Below are 17,603 nucleotides of genomic sequence, written 5' to 3' on the forward strand. Positions count from 1 at the left end.
CTGTTGGGTCACTTCCGGTCCAATTCCCCTGAGCCCAATGGGATGGAATCAAACAAGGTGAGCACCCACACTAAACTAACATGGAGCTCCTGACTTAAGGCACTCAAAACTCCACAGCCAAACACAAGTTCAGCGCCCAAGCCATTTCCCGCTGCCATGAAAAACCAAGTGCTCTGGCACCACATATGTCTGAAAGTGGATATGACACCTAGGGAACTCAGGGCGGTGGTCAATGCAACTGCCCAAAGCAGCAGCACAGCTCTTCCAGTGCCAAAACAACTCCACCTGCCTCATGAACTTCACATACCATCAGCTGTGCTACCAGCGTTCTAGGAAACCCTGTTGGGTCACTTCCTATCCAATGGTCATTGGGCAGAATGGGATGGAATCAGGCAGGTTGAGCACCCACACTAAACTAACATGGAGCTCCTCACTGAAGCCGCTCAAAACTCCACAGCCAAACACAAGTTCAGCGCCCAAGCCATTTCCCGCTGCCATGGAAACCAAGTGCTCTGGCACCACATATGTCTGAAAGTGGATATGACACCTAGGGAACTCAGGGCGGTGGTCAATGCAACTGCCCAAAGCAGCAGCACAGCTCTTCCAGTGCCAAAACAACTCCACCTGCCTCATCAACTTCACATACCATCAGCTGTGCTAGCAACGTTCAAGGAAACCCTGTTGGGTCACTTCCTGTCCAAAGCTCATTGAGCCCAGTGTGATGGAATCAAGCCGGGTGAGCACCTACTCTAAACTAACATGGAGCTCCTGACTTAAGGCACTCAAAACTCCACAGCCAAACACAAGTTCAGCGCCCAAGCCATTTCCCGCTGCCGTGGAAACCAAGTGCTCTGGCACCACATATGTCTGAAAGTGGATATGACACCTAGGGAACTCAGGGCGGTGCTCAATGGCAACTGCCCGAAGCAGCAGCACAGCTCTTCCAGAGCCAAAACAACTCCACCTGCCTCATGAACTTCACATACCATCAGCTGTGCAGGCAGCGTTCTAGAAAACGCTGTTTGATCACTTCCTGTCCAAAGCCCATTGAGCCCAGTGTGATGGAATCAAGCAGGGTGAGCACCCACACTAAACTAACATGGAGCTCCTCACTCAAGCCACTCAAAACTCCACAGCCAAACACAAGTTCAGCGCCTAAGCCATTTCCCGCTGCAATGGAAACCAAGTGCTCTGGCACCACATATGTCTGAAAGTGGATATGACACCTAGGGAACTCAGGGCGGTGCTCAATGGCAACTGCCCGAAGCAGCAGCACAGCTCTTCCAGAGCCAAAACAACTCCACCTGCCTCATGAACTTCACATACCATCAGCTGTGCTACCAGCGTTCTAGAAAACGCTGTTTGATCACTTCCAGTCCAAAGCCCATTGAGCCCAGTGTGATGGAATCAAGCAGGGTGAGCACCCACACTAAACTAACATGGAGCTCCTCACTCAAGCCGCTCAAAACTCCACAGCCAAACACAAGTTCAGCGCCCAAGCCATTTCCCGCTGCCATGGAAACCAAGTGCTCTGGCACCACATATGTCTGAAAGTAGATATGACACCTAGGGAACTCAGGGCAGAGGTGAATGGCAACTGCCCGAAGCAGCAGCACAGCTCTTCCGGTGCCAAAACAACTCCACCTGCCTCATGAACTTCACATACCATCAGCTGTGCTAGTAGCTATGTAGGAAACCCTGTTGGGTCACTTCCAGTCCAATGCCCATTGAGCCAGTGTGATGGAATCAAGCAGGGTGAGCACCCACACAAAACTAACATGCAGTTCCTCACTCCAGCCGCTGAAAACTGCACAGCCAAACACAAGTTCAGCGCCCAAGTCATTTCCCGCTGCCATGGAAACCAAGTGCTCTGGCACCACATATGTCTGAAAGTGGATATGACACCTAGGGAACTCAGGGCGGTGCTCAATGGCAACTGCCCGCAGCAGTATCACAGCTCTTCCAGTGCCAGAAAAACTCCACCTGCCTCATGAACTTCAGATACAATCAGCTGTGCTAAGAGCTATCTAGGAAACCCTGTTGGGTCACTTCTGGTCCAATGCCCATTGAGCCCAGTGGGATGGGATCAAGCAGGGTGAGCACCGAAACTAAACTAACATGGAGCTTCTCACTCAAGCCGCTCAAAACTCCACAGCCAAACACAAGTTCCGCGCCCAAGCCATTTCCCGCTGCCATGGAAACCAAGTGCTCTGGCACCACATATGTCTGAAACTGGATATGACACCTAGGGAACTCAGGGCGGTGCTCAATGGCAACTGCCCGAAGCAGCAGCACAGCTCTTCCAGTGCCAAAACAACTCCACCTGCCTCATGAACTTCACATACCATCAGCTGTGCTAGCAGCGTTCAAGGAAACCCTGTTGGGTCACTTCCTGTATAATGCCCATTGAGCCCAATTGGATGGAATCAAACAAGGTGAGCACCCACACTAAACTTACATGGAGCTCCTCACTCAAGCCGCTCAAAACTCCACAGCCAAACACAAGTTCAGCACCCAAGCCATTTCCCGCTGCCATGGAAACCAAGTGCTCTGGCACCACATATGTCTGAAAGTGGATATGACACCTAGGGAACTCAGGGCGGTGCTCAATGGCAACTGCCCGAAGCAGCAGCACAGCTCTTCCAGTGCCAAAACAACTCCACCTGCCTCAGGAACTTCACATACCATCAGCTGTGCTAGCAGCTATCTAGGAAACCCTGTTGGGACACTTCCTGTCCAATGCTCATTGAGCCCAGTGGGATGGGATCAAGCAGGGTGAGCACCAAAACTAAACTAACATGGAGCTCCTCACTCACGCCACTCAAAACTCCACAGCCAAACACAAGTTCAGCACCCAAACCATTTCCCGCTGCCATGGAAACCAAGTGCTCGGGCACCACATATGTCTGAAAGTGGATATGACACCTAGGGAACTCAGGGCGGTGCTCAATGGCAACTGCCCGGAGCAGCAGCACAGCTCTTCCGGTGCCAAAACAACTCCACCTGCCTCATGAACTTCACATACCATCAGCTGTGCAGGCAGCGTTCTAGAAAACGCTGTTTGATCACTTCCTGTCCAAAGCCCATTGAGCCCAGTGTGATGGAATCAAGCAGGGTGAGCACCCACACTAAACTAACATGGAGCTTCTCACTCAAGCCACTCAAAACGCCACAGCCAAACACAAGTTCAGCACCCAAACCATTTCCCGCTGCCATGGAAACCAAGTGCTCGGGCACCACATATGTCTGAAAGTGGATATGACACCTAGGGAACTCAGGGCGGTGCTCAATGGCAACTGCCCGAAGCAGCAGCACAGCTCTTCCAGTGCCAAAACAACTCCACCTGCCTCAGGAACTTCACATACCATCAGCTGTGCTAGCAGCATTCAAGGAAACCCTGTTGGGTCACTTCAGGTCCAATTCCCCTGAGCCCAATGGGATGGAATCAAACAAGGTGAGCACCCACACTAAACTAACATGGAGCTCCTCACTCAAGCCGCTCAAAACTCCACAGCCAAACACAAGTTCAGCGCCCAAGCCATTTCCTGCTGCCATGGAAACCAAGTGCTCTGGCACCACATATGTCTGAAAGTGGATATGACACCTAGGGAACTGAGGGTGGTGGTCAATGCAACTGCCCAAAGCAGCAGCACAGCTCTTCCAGTGCCAAAACAACTCCACCTGCCTCATGAACTTCACATACCATCAGCTGTGCTAGCAGCGTTCAAGGAAACCCTGTTGGGTCACTTCCTGTCCAAAGCCCATTGAGTCCAGTGGGATGGAATCAAGCAGGGTGAGCATCCACACTAAACTAACATGGAGCTCCTCACTGAAGCCACTCAAAACTCCACAGCCAAACACAAATTCAGCGCCCAAGCCATTTCCCGCTGCCATGGAAACCAAGTGCTCTGGCAGCACATATGTCTCAAAGTGGATATGACACGTAGGGAACTCAGGGCGGTGCTCAATGGCAACTGCCCGAAGCAGCAGCACAGCTCTTCCAGTGCCAAAACAACTCCACCTGCCTCATGAATGCCTCATGAACTTCACATACCATCAGCTGTGCTACCAGCGTTCTATGAAACCCTGTTGTTTCACTTCCTATCCAATGCTCATTGGGCCCAATGGGATGGAATCTGGCAGGTTGAGCACCCACACTAAACTAACATGGAGTTCCTCACTCAAGCCGCTCAAAACTCCACAGCCAAACACAAGTTCAGTGCCCAAGCCATTTCCCGCTGCCATGGAAACCAAGTGCTCTGGCACCACATATGTCTGAAAGTGGATATGACAGCTAGGGAACTCAGGGCGGTGCTCAATGGCAACTGCCCGAAGCAGCAGCACAGCTCTTCCAGTGCCAAAACAACTCCACCTGCCTCATGAACTTCACAAACCATCAGCTGTGCTCCCAGCGTTCAAGGAAACCCTGTTGGGTCACTTCCTATCCAATGCTCATTGAGCCCAATGAGATTGAATCAAGCAGGGTGAGCACCCACACTAAACTAACATGGAGCTTCTCACTCAAGGCACTCAAAACTCCACATCCAAACACAAGTTCAGCACCCAAACATTTTCCCGCTGCCATGGAAACCAAGTGCTCGGGCACCACATATGTCTGAAAGTGGATATGACACCTAGGGAACTCAGGGCGGTGCTCAATGGCAACTGCCCGAAGCAGCAGCACAGCTCTTCCAGTGCCAAAACAACTCCACCTGCCTCAGGAACTTCACATACCATCAGCTGTGCTAGCAGCTATCTAGGAAACCCTGTTGGGTCACTTCCTGTCCAATGCTCATTGAGCCCAGTGGGATGGGATCAAGCAGGGTGAGCACCGAAACTAAACTAACATGGAGCTCCTCACTCACGCCACTCAAAACTCCACAGCCAAACACAAGTTCAGCGCCCAAGCCATTTCCCGCTGCCATGGAAACCAAGTGCTCTGGCACCACATATGTCTGAAAGTGGATATGACACCTAGGGAACTCAGGGCGGTGCTCAATGGCAACTGCCCGAAGCAGCAGCACAGCTCTTCCAGTGCCAAAACAACTCCACCTGCCTCATGAACTTCACAAACCATCAGCTGTGCTCCCAGCGTTCAAGGAAACCCTGTTGGGTCACTTCCTATCCAATGCTCATTGAGCCCAATGAGATTGAATCAAGCAGGGTGAGCACCCACACTAAACTAACATGGAGCTTCTCACTCAAGGCACTCAAAACTCCACATCCAAACACAAGTTCAGCACCCAAACCATTTCCCGCTGCCATGGAAACCAAGTGCTCGGGCACCACATATGTCTGAAAGTGGATATGACACCTAGGGAACTCAGGGCGGTGCTCAATGGCAACTGCCCGAAGCAGCAGCACAGCTCTTCCAGTGCCAAAACAACTCCACCTGCCTCAGGAACTTCACATACCATCAGCTGTGCTAGCAGCTATCTAGGAAACCCTGTTGGGTCACTTCCTATCCAATGCTCATTGAGCCCAGTGGGATGGGATCAAGCAGGGTGAGCACCGAAACTAAACTAACATGGAGCTCCTCACTCACGCCACTCAAAACTCCACAGCCAAACACAAGTTCAGCACCCAAACCATTTCCCGCTGCCATGGAAACCAAGTGCTCGGGCACCACATATGTCTCAAAGTGGATATGACACCTAGGGAACTCAGGGCGGTGCTCAATGGCAACTGCCCGGAGCAGCAGCACAGCTCTTCCGGCGCCAAAACAACTCCACCTGCCTCATGAACTTCACATACCATCAGCTGTGCAGGCAGCGTTCTAGAAAACGCTGTTTGATCACTTCCTGTCCAAAGCCCATTGAGCCCAGTGTGATGGAATCAAGCAGGGTGAGCACCCACACTAAACTAACATGGAGCTTCTCACTCAAGCCACTCAAAACGCCACAGCCAAACACAAGTTCAGCACCCAAACCATTTCCCGCTGCCATGGAAACCAAGTGCTCGGGCACCACATATGTCTGAAAGTGGATATGACACCTAGGGAACTCAGGGCGGTGCTCAATGGCAACTGCCCGAAGCAGCAGCACAGCTCTTCCAGTGCCAAAACAACTCCACCTGCCTCAGGAACTTCACATACCATCAGCTGTGCTAGCAGCATTCAAGGAAACCCTGTTGGGTCACTTCCGATCCAATTCCCCTGAGCCCAATGGGATGGAATCAAACAAGGTGAGCACCCACACTAAACTAACATGGAGCTCCTCACTCAAGCCGCTCAAAACTCCACAGCCAAACACAAGTTCAGCGCCCAAGCCATTTCCTGCTGCCATGGAAACCAAGTGCTCTGGCACCACATATGTCTGAAAGTGGATATGACACCTAGGGAACTGAGGGTGGTGGTCAATGCAACTGCCCGAAGCAGCAGCACAGCTCTTCCAGTGCCAAAACAACTCCACCTGCCTCATGAACTTCACATACCATCAGCTGTGCTAGCAGCGTTCAAGGAAACCCTGTTGGGTCACTTCCTGTCCAAAGCCCATTGAGTCCAGTGGGATGGAATCAAGCAGGGTGAGCATCCACACTAAACTAACATGGAGCTCCTCACTGAAGCCACTCAAAACTCCACAGCCAAACACAAATTCAGCGCCCAAGCCATTTCCCGCTGCCATGGAAACCAAGTGCTCTGGCACCACATTTGTCTCAAAGTGGATATGACACCTAGGGAACTCAGGGCGGTGCTCAATGGCAACTGCCCGAAGCAGCAGCACAGCTCTTCCAGTGCCAAAACAACTCCACCTGCCTCATGAATGCCTCATGAAATTCACATACCATCAGCTGTGCAACCAGCGTTCTATGAAGCCTGTTGGGTCACTTCCTATCCAATGCTCATTTGGCCCAATGGGATGGAATCTGGCAGGTTGAGCACCCACACTAAACTAACATGGAGTTCCTCACTCAAGCCGCTCAAAACTCCACAGCCAAACACAAGTTCAGCGCCCAAGCCATTTCCCGCTGCCATGGAAACCAAGTGCTCTGGCACCACATATGTCTGAAAGTGGATATGACAGCTAGGGAACTCAGGGCGGTGCTCAATGGCAACTGCCCGAAGCAGCAGCACAGCTCTTCCAGTGCCAAAACAACTCCACCTGCCTCATGAACTTCACAAACCATCAGCTGTGCTCCCAGCGTTCAAGGAAACCCTGTTGGGTCACTTCCTGTCCAATGCTCATTGAGCCCAATGAGATTGAATCAAGCAGGGTGAGCACCCACACTAAACTAACATGGAGCTTCTCACTCAAGCCACTCAAAACTCCACAGCCAAACACAAGTTCAGCACCCAAACCATTTCCCGCTGCCATGGAAACCAAGTGCTCTGGCACCACATATGTCTGAAAGTGGATATGACAGCTAGGGAACTCAGGGCGGTGCTCAATGGCAACTGCCCGAAGCAGCAGCACAGCTCTTCCAGTGCCAAAACAACTCCACCTGCCTCAGGAACTTCACATACCATCAGCTGTGCTAGCAGCATTCAAGGAAACCCTGTTGGGTCACTTCCGGTCCAATGCCCATTGAGCCCAATGAGATGGAATCAAACAAGGTGAGCACCTACACTAAACTAACATGGAGCTCCTCACTCAAGCCGCTCAAAACTCCACAGCCAAACACAAGTTCAGTGCCCAAGCCATTTCCCGCTGCCATGGAAACCAAGTGCTCTGGCACCACATATGTCTGAAAGTGGATATGACAGCTAGGGAACTCAGGGCGGTGCTCAATGGCAACTGCCCGAAGCAGCAGCACAGCTCTTCCAGTGCCAAAACAACTCCACCTGCCTCATGAACTTCACATACCATCAGCTGTGCTAGCAGCTATCTAGGAAACCCTGTTGGGTCACTTCCTGTCCAATGCTCATTGAGCCCAGTGGGATGGGATCAAGCAGGGTGAGCACCGAAACTAAACTAACATGGAGCTCCTCACTCACGCCACTCAAAACTCCACAGCCAAACACAAGTTCAGCGCCCAAGCCATTTCCCGCTGCCATGGAAACCAAGTGCTCTGGCACCACATATGTCTGAAAGTGGATATGACACCTAGGGAACTCAGGGCGGTGCTCAATGGCAACTGCCCGAAGCAGCAGCACAGCTCTTCCAGTGCCAAAACAACTCCACCTGCCTCATGAACTTCACAAACCATCAGCTGTGCTCCCAGCGTTCAAGGAAACCCTGTTGGGTCACTTCCTATCCAATGCTCATTGAGCCCAATGAGATTGAATCAAGCAGGGTGAGCACCCACACTAAACTAACATGGAGCTTCTCACTCAAGGCACTCAAAACTCCACATCCAAACACAAGTTCAGCACCCAAACCATTTCCCGCTGCCATGGAAACCAAGTGCTCGGGCACCACATATGTCTGAAAGTGGATATGACACCTAGGGAACTCAGGGCGGTGCTCAATGGCAACTGCCCGAAGCAGCAGCACAGCTCTTCCAGTGCCAAAACAACTCCACCTGCCTCAGGAACTTCACATACCATCAGCTGTGCTAGCAGCTATCTAGGAAACCCTGTTGGGTCACTTCCTATCCAATGCTCATTGAGCCCAGTGGGATGGGATCAAGCAGGGTGAGCACCGAAACTAAACTAACATGGAGCTCCTCACTCACGCCACTCAAAACTCCACAGCCAAACACAAGTTCAGCACCCAAACCATTTCCCGCTGCCATGGAAACCAAGTGCTCGGGCATGGATATGACACCTAGGGAACTCAGGGCGGTGCTCAATGGCAACTGCCCGGAGCAGCAGCACAGCTCTTCCGGCGCCAAAACAACTCCACCTGCCTCATGAACTTCACATACCATCAGCTGTGCAGGCAGCGTTCTAGAAAACGCTGTTTGATCACTTCCTGTCCAAAGCCCATTGAGCCCAGTGTGATGGAATCAAGCAGGGTGAGCACCCACACTAAACTAACATGGAGCTTCTCACTCAAGCCACTCAAAACGCCACAGCCAAACACAAGTTCAGCACCCAAACCATTTCCCGCTGCCATGGAAACCAAGTGCTCGGGCACCACATATGTCTGAAAGTGGATATGACACCTAGGGAACTCAGGGCGGTGGTCAATGGCAACTGCCCGAAGCAGCAGCACAGCTCTTCCAGTGCCAAAACAACTCCACCTGCCTCAGGAACTTCACATACCATCAGCTGTGCTAGCAGCATTCAAGGAAACCCTGTTGGGTCACTTCCGATCCAATTCCCCTGAGCCCAATGGGATGGAATCAAACAAGGTGAGCACCCACACTAAACTAACATGGAGCTCCTCACTCAAGCCGCTCAAAACTCCACAGCCAAACACAAGTTCAGCGCCCAAGCCATTTCCTGCTGCCATGGAAACCAAGTGCTCTGGCACCACATATGTCTGAAAGTGGATATGACACCTAGGGAACTGAGGGTGGTGGTCAATGCAACTGCCCGAAGCAGCAGCACAGCTCTTCCAGTGCCAAAACAACTCCACCTGCCTCATGAACTTCACATACCATCAGCTGTGCTAGCAGCGTTCAAGGAAACCCTGTTGGGTCACTTCCTGTCCAAAGCCCATTGAGTCCAGTGGGATGGAATCAAGCAGGGTGAGCATCCACACTAAACTAACATGGAGCTCCTCACTGAAGCCACTCAAAACTCCACAGCCAAACACAAATTCAGCGCCCAAGCCATTTCCCGCTGCCATGGAAACCAAGTGCTCTGGCACCACATTTGTCTCAAAGTGGATATGACACCTAGGGAACTCAGGGCGGTGCTCAATGGCAACTGCCCGAAGCAGCAGCACAGCTCTTCCAGTGCCAAAACAACTCCACCTGCCTCATGAATGCCTCATGAAATTCACATACCATCAGCTGTGCAACCAGCGTTCTATGAAGCCTGTTGGGTCACTTCCTATCCAATGCTCATTTGGCCCAATGGGATGGAATCTGGCAGGTTGAGCACCCACACTAAACTAACATGGAGTTCCTCACTCAAGCCGCTCAAAACTCCACAGCCAAACACAAGTTCAGCGCCCAAGCCATTTCCCGCTGCCATGGAAACCAAGTGCTCTGGCACCACATATGTCTGAAAGTGGATATGACAGCTAGGGAACTCAGGGCGGTGCTCAATGGCAACTGCCCGAAGCAGCAGCACAGCTCTTCCAGTGCCAAAACAACTCCACCTGCCTCAGGAACTTCACAAACCATCAGCTGTGCTCCCAGCGTTCAAGGAAACCCTGTTGGGTCACTTCCTGTCCAATGCTCATTGAGCCCAATGAGATTGAATCAAGCAGGGTGAGCACCCACACTAAACTAACATGGAGCTTCTCACTCAAGCCACTCAAAACTCCACAGCCAAACACAAGTTCAGCACCCAAACCATTTCCCGCTGCCATGGAAACCAAGTGCTCTGGCACCACATATGTCTGAAAGTGGATATGACAGCTAGGGAACTCAGGGCGGTGCTCAATGGCAACTGCCCGAAGCAGCAGCACAGCTCTTCCAGTGCCAAAACAACTCCACCTGCCTCAGGAACTTCACATACCATCAGCTGTGCTAGCAGCATTCAAGGAAACCCTGTTGGGTCACTTCCGGTCCAATGCCCATTGAGCCCAATGAGATGGAATCAAACAAGGTGAGCACCTACACTAAACTAACATGGAGCTCCTCACTCAAGCCGCTCAAAACTCCACAGCCAAACACAAGTTCAGTGCCCAAGCCATTTCCCGCTGCCATGGAAACCAAGTGCTCTGGCACCACATATGTCTGAAAGTGGATATGACAGCTAGGGAACTCAGGGCGGTGCTCAATGGCAACTGCCCGAAGCAGCAGCACAGCTCTTCCAGTGCCAAAACAACTCCACCTGCCTCATGAACTTCACAAACCATCAGCTGTGCTCCCAGCGTTCAAGGAAACCCTGTTGGGTCACTTCCTATCCAATGCTCATTGAGCCCAATGAGATTGAATCAAGCAGGGTGAGCACCCACACTAAACTAACATGGAGCTTCTCACTCAAGGCACTCAAAACTCCACATCCAAACACAAGTTCAGCACCCAAACATTTTCCCGCTGCCATGGAAACCAAGTGTTCGGGCACCACATATGTCTGAAAGTGGATATGACACCTAGGGAACTCAGGGCGGTGCTCAATGGCAACTGCCCGAAGCAGCAGCACAGCTCTTCCAGTGCCAAAACAACTCCACCTGCCTCAGGAACTTCACATACCATCAGCTGTGCTAGCAGCTATCTAGGAAACCCTGTTGGGTCACTTCCTGTCCAATGCTCATTGAGCCCAGTGGGATGGGATCAAGCAGGGTGAGCACCGAAACTAAACTAACATGGAGCTCCTCACTCACGCCACTCAAAACTCCACAGCCAAACACAAGTTCAGCGCCCAAGCCATTTCCCGCTGCCATGGAAACCAAGTGCTCTGGCACCACATATGTCTGAAAGTGGATATGACACCTAGGGAACTCAGGGCGGTGCTCAATGGCAACTGCCCGAAGCAGCAGCACAGCTCTTCCAGTGCCAAAACAACTCCACCTGCCTCATGAACTTCACAAACCATCAGCTGTGCTCCCAGCGTTCAAGGAAACCCTGTTGGGTCACTTCCTATCCAATGCTCATTGAGCCCAATGAGATTGAATCAAGCAGGGTGAGCACCCACACTAAACTAACATGGAGCTTCTCACTCAAGGCACTCAAAACTCCACATCCAAACACAAGTTCAGCGCCCAAACCATTTCCCGCTGCCATGGAAACCAAGTGCTCGGGCACCACATATGTCTGAAAGTGGATATGACACCTAGGGAACTCAGGGCGGTGCTCAATGGCAACTGCCCGAAGCAGCAGCACAGCTCTTCCAGTGCCAAAACAACTCCACCTGCCTCAGGAACTTCACATACCATCAGCTGTGCTAGCAGCTATCTAGGAAACCCTGTTGGGTCACTTCCTATCCAATGCTCATTGAGCCCAGTGGGATGGGATCAAGCAGGGTGAGCACCGAAACTAAACTAACATGGAGCTCCTCACTCACGCCACTCAAAACTCCACAGCCAAACACAAGTTCAGCACCCAAACCATTTCCCGCTGCCATGGAAACCAAGTGCTCGGGCACCACATATGTCTCAAAGTGGATATGACACCTAGGGAACTCAGGGCGGTGCTCAATGGCAACTGCCCGGAGCAGCAGCACAGCTCTTCCGGCGCCAAAACAACTCCACCTGCCTCATGAACTTCACATACCATCAGCTGTGCAGGCAGCGTTCTAGAAAACGCTGTTTGATCACTTCCTGTCCAAAGCCCATTGAGCCCAGTGTGATGGAATCAAGCAGGGTGAGCACCCACACTAAACTAACATGGAGCTTCTCACTCAAGCCACTCAAAACGCCACAGCCAAACACAAGTTCAGCACCCAAACCATTTCCCGCTGCCATGGAAACCAAGTGCTCGGGCACCACATATGTCTGAAAGTGGATATGACACCTAGGGAACTCAGGGCGGTGGTCAATGGCAACTGCCCGAAGCAGCAGCACAGCTCTTCCAGTGCCAAAACAACTCCACCTGCCTCAGGAACTTCACATACCATCAGCTGTGCTAGCAGCATTCAAGGAAACCCTGTTGGGTCACTTCCGATCCAATTCCCCTGAGCCCAATGGGATGGAATCAAACAAGGTGAGCACCCACACTAAACTAACATGGAGCTCCTCACTCAAGCCGCTCAAAACTCCACAGCCAAACACAAGTTCAGCGCCCAAGCCATTTCCTGCTGCCATGGAAACCAAGTGCTCTGGCACCACATATGTCTGAAAGTGGATATGACACCTAGGGAACTGAGGGTGGTGGTCAATGCAACTGCCCGAAGCAGCAGCACAGCTCTTCCAGTGCCAAAACAACTCCACCTGCCTCATGAACTTCACATACCATCAGCTGTGCTAGCAGCGTTCAAGGAAACCCTGTTGGGTCACTTCCTGTCCAAAGCCCATTGAGTCCAGTGGGATGGAATCAAGCAGGGTGAGCATCCACACTAAACTAACATGGAGCTCCTCACTGAAGCCACTCAAAACTCCACAGCCAAACACAAATTCAGCGCCCAAGCCATTTCCCGCTGCCATGGAAACCAAGTGCTCTGGCACCACATTTGTCTCAAAGTGGATATGACACCTAGGGAACTCAGGGCGGTGCTCAATGGCAACTGCCCGAAGCAGCAGCACAGCTCTTCCAGTGCCAAAACAACTCCACCTGCCTTATGAATGCCTCATGAACTTCACATACCATCAGCTGTGCAACCAGCGTTCTATGAAGCCTGTTGGGTCACTTCCTATCCAATGCTCATTTGGCCCAATGGGATGGAATCTGGCATGTTGAGCACCCACACTAAACTAACATGGAGTTCCTCACTCAAGCCGCTCAAAACTCCACAGCCAAACACAAGTTCAGCGCCCAAGCCATTTCCCGCTGCCATGGAAACCAAGTGCTCTGGCACCACATATGTCTGAAAGTGGATATGACAGCTAGGGAACTCAGGGCGGTGCTCAATGGCAACTGCCCGAAGCAGCAGCACAGCTCTTCCAGTGCCAAAACAACTCCACCTGCCTCATGAACTTCACAAACCATCAGCTGTGCTCCCAGCGTTCAAGGAAACCCTGTTGGGTCACTTCCTATCCAATGCTCATTGAGCCCAATGAGATTGAATCAAGCAGGGTGAGCACCCACACTAAACTAACATGGAGCTTCTCACTCAAGCCACTCAAAACTCCACAGCCAAACACAAGTTCAGCACCCAAACCATTTCCCGCTGCCATGGAAACCAAGTGCTCTGGCACCACATATGTCTGAAAGTGGATATGACAGCTAGGGAACTCAGGGCGGTGCTCAATGGCAACTGCCCGAAGCAGCAGCACAGCTCTTCCAGTGCCAAAACAACTCCACCTGCCTCAGGAACTTCACATACCATCAGCTGTGCTAGCAGCATTCAAGGAAACCCTGTTGGGTCACTTCCGGTCCAATGCCCATTGAGCCCAATGAGATGGAATCAAACAAGGTGAGCACCTACACTAAACTAACATGGAGCTCCTCACTCAAGCCGCTCAAAACTCCACAGCCAAACACAAGTTCAGCGCCCAAGCCATTTCCCGCTGCCATGGAAACCAAGTGCTCTGGCACCACATATGTCTGAAAGTGGATATGACACCTAGGGAACCCAGGGAGGTGGTCAATGCAACTGCCCAAAGCAGCAGCACAGCTCTTCCGGTGCCAAAATTACTCCACCTGCCTCATGAACTTCACATACCATCAGCTGTGCTAGCAGCGTTCAAGGAAACCCTGTTGGGTCACTTCTTGTCCAAAGCCCATTGAGTCCAGTGGGATGGAATCAAGCCGGGTGAGCACCCACACTAAACTAACATGGAGCTCCTCACTTAAGGCACTCAAAACTCCACAGCCAAACACAAGTTCAGCGCCCAAGCCATTTCCCGCTGCCATGGAAACCAAGTGCTCTGGCACCACATATGTCTGAAAGTGGATATGACACCTAGGGAACTCAGGGCGGTGCTCAATGGCAACTGCCCGAAGCAGCAGCACAGCTCTTCCGGAGCCAAAACAACTCCACCTGCCTCAGGAACTTCACATACCATCAGCTGTGCAGGCAGCGTTCTAGAAAACGCTGTTTGATCACTTCCTGTCCAAAGCCCATTGAGCCCAGTGTGGTGGAATCAAGCAGGGTGAGCACCCACACTAAACTAACATGGAGCTCCTCACTGAAGCCGCTCAAAACTCCACAGCCAAACACAAGTTCAGTGCCCAAGCCATTTCCTGCTGCCATGGAAACCAAGTGCTCTGGCACCACATATGTCTGAAAGTGGATATGACACCTAGGGAACTCAGGGCGGTGCTCAATGGCAACTGCCCGAAGCAGCAGCACAGCTCTTCCAGTGCCAAAAATACTCCACCTGCCTCATGAATGCCTCATGAACTTCACATACCATCAGCTGTGCTACCAGCGTTCTAGGAAACCCTGTTGGGTCACTTCCTATCCAATGCTCATTGGGCCCAATGGGATGGAATCAGGCAGGTTGAGCACCCACACTAAACTAACATGGAGTTCCTCACTCAAGCCGCTGAAAACTCCACAGCCAAACACAAGTTCAGCGCCCAAGCCATTTCCCGCTGCCATGGAAACCAAGTGCTCTGGCACCACATATGTCTGAAAGTGGATATGACAGCTAGGGAACTCAGGGCGGTGCTCAATGGCAACTGCCCGAAGCAGCAGCACAGCTCTTCCAGTGCCAAAACAACTCCACCTGCCTCATGAACTTCACAAACCATCAGCTGTGCTACCAGCGTTCTAGGAAACCCTGTTGGGTCACTTCCTATCCAATGCTCATTGAGCCCAATGAGATTGAATCAAGCAGGGTGAGCACCCACACAAAACTAACATGCAGTTCCTCACTCCAGCCGCTGAAAACTGCACAGCCAAACACAAGTTCAGCACCCAAACCATTTCCCGCTGCCATGGAAACCAAGTGCTCGGGCACCACATATGTCTGAAAGTGGATATGACACCTAGGGAACTCAGGGCGGTGGACAATGGCACCTGCCCGAAGCAGCAGCACAGCTCTTCCAGTGCCAAAACAACTCCATCTGCCTCATGAACTTCACATACCATCAGCTGTGCTAGCAGCTATCTAGGAAACCCTGTTGGGTCACTTCCTATCCAATGCTCATTGAGCCCAATGAGATTGAATCAAGCAGGGTGAGCACCCACACTAAACTAACATGGAGCTCCTCAATCAAGCCGCTCAAAACTCCAACAGCCAAACACAAGTTCAGCACCCAAACCATTTCCCGCTGCCATGGAAACCAAGTACTCGGGCAACACATATGTCTGAAAGTGGATATGACACCTAGGGAACTCAGGGCGGTGCTCAATGGCAACTGCCCGAAGCAGCAGCACAGCTCTTCCAGTGCCAAAACAACTCCACCTGCCTCAGGAACTTCACATACCATCAGCTGTGCTAGCAGCATTCAAGGAAACCCTGTTGGGTCACTTCCGGTCCAATGCCCATTGAGCCCAATGGGATGGAATCAAGCAAGGTGAGCACCCACACTAAACTAACATGGAGCTCCTCACTCAAGGCGCTCAAAACTCCACAGCCAAACACAAGTTCAGCGCCCAAGCCATTTCCCGCTGCCATGGAAACCAAGTGCTCTGGCACCACATATGTCTGAAAGTGGATATGACACCTAGGGAACTCAGGGCGGTGCTCAATGCAACTGCCCAAAGCAGCAGCACAGCTCTTCCGGTGCCAAAACAACTCCACCTGCCTCATGAACTTCACATACCATCAGCTGTGCTAGCAGCGTTCAAGGAAACCTTGTTGGGTCACTTCCTGTCCAAAGCCCATTGAGCCCAGTGTGATGGAATCAAGCCGGGTGAGCACCCACAGTAAACTAACATGGAGCTCCTCAATCAAGCCGCTCAAAACTCCACAGCCAAACACAAGTTCAGCGCCCAAGCCATTTCCCGCTGCCATGGAAACCAAGTGCTCTGGCACCACACATATGTCTGAAAGTGGATATGACACCTAGGGAACTCAGGGCGGTGCTCAATGGCAACTGCCCGAAGCAGCAAACAGCTCTTCCAGTGCCAAAACAACTCCACCTGCCTCATGAACTTCACATACCATCAGCTGTGCTAGCAGCGTTCTAGGAAATACAGTTGGTTCACATCCGGTCCAATCCCCATTGAGCCAGTGTGATGGAATCAAGCAGGGTGAGCACCCACACGAAGCTAACATGGAGCTCCTCTCTTAAGGCTCTCAAAACTCCACAGCCAAACACAAGTTCAGTGCCCAAGCCATTTCCTGCTGCCATGGAAACCAAGTGCTCTGGCACCACATATGTCTGAAAGTGGATATGACACCTAGGGAACTCAGGGCGGTGCTCAATGGCAACTGCCCGAAGCAGCAGCACAGCTCTTCCAGTGCCAAAACAACTCCACCAGCCTCAGGAACTTCACATACCATCAGCTGTGCTGGCAGCATTGAAGGAAACCTTTTGGGTCACTTCCGGTCCAATGCCCTTTGAGCCCAGTGTGATGGAATCAAGCAGGGTGAGCACCCACACTAAACTAACATGGAGCTCCTCACTCAAGCTGCTCAAAACTCCAACAGCCAAACACAAGTTCAGCGCCCAAGCCATTTCCCGCTGCCATGGAAACCAAGTGCTCTGGCACCACATATGTCTGAAAGTGGATATGACACCTAGGGAACTCAGGGCGGTGCTCAATGGCAAATGCCCAAACCAGCAGCACAGCTCTTCCAGTGCCAAAACAACTCCACCTGCCTCATGAACTTCACATACCATCAGCTGTGCTACCAGCGTTCTAGGAAACCCTGTTGGGTCACTTCCTATCCAATGCTCATTGAGCCCTGTGGGATGGAATCAAGCACGTTGAGCACCTACACTAAACTAACATGGAGCTCCTCACTCAAGCCGCTCAAAACTCCACAGCCAAACACAAGTTCAGCGCCCAAGCCATTTCCCGCTGCCATGGAAACCAAGTGCTCTGGCACCACATATGTCTGAAAGTGGATATGACACCTAGAAAACTCAGGGCGGTGCTCAATGGCAAC

Source organism: Ochotona princeps, chromosome 5, assembly GCF_030435755.1.
Source record: "Ochotona princeps isolate mOchPri1 chromosome 5, mOchPri1.hap1, whole genome shotgun sequence".
NCBI lineage: Eukaryota > Metazoa > Chordata > Mammalia > Lagomorpha > Ochotonidae > Ochotona > Ochotona princeps.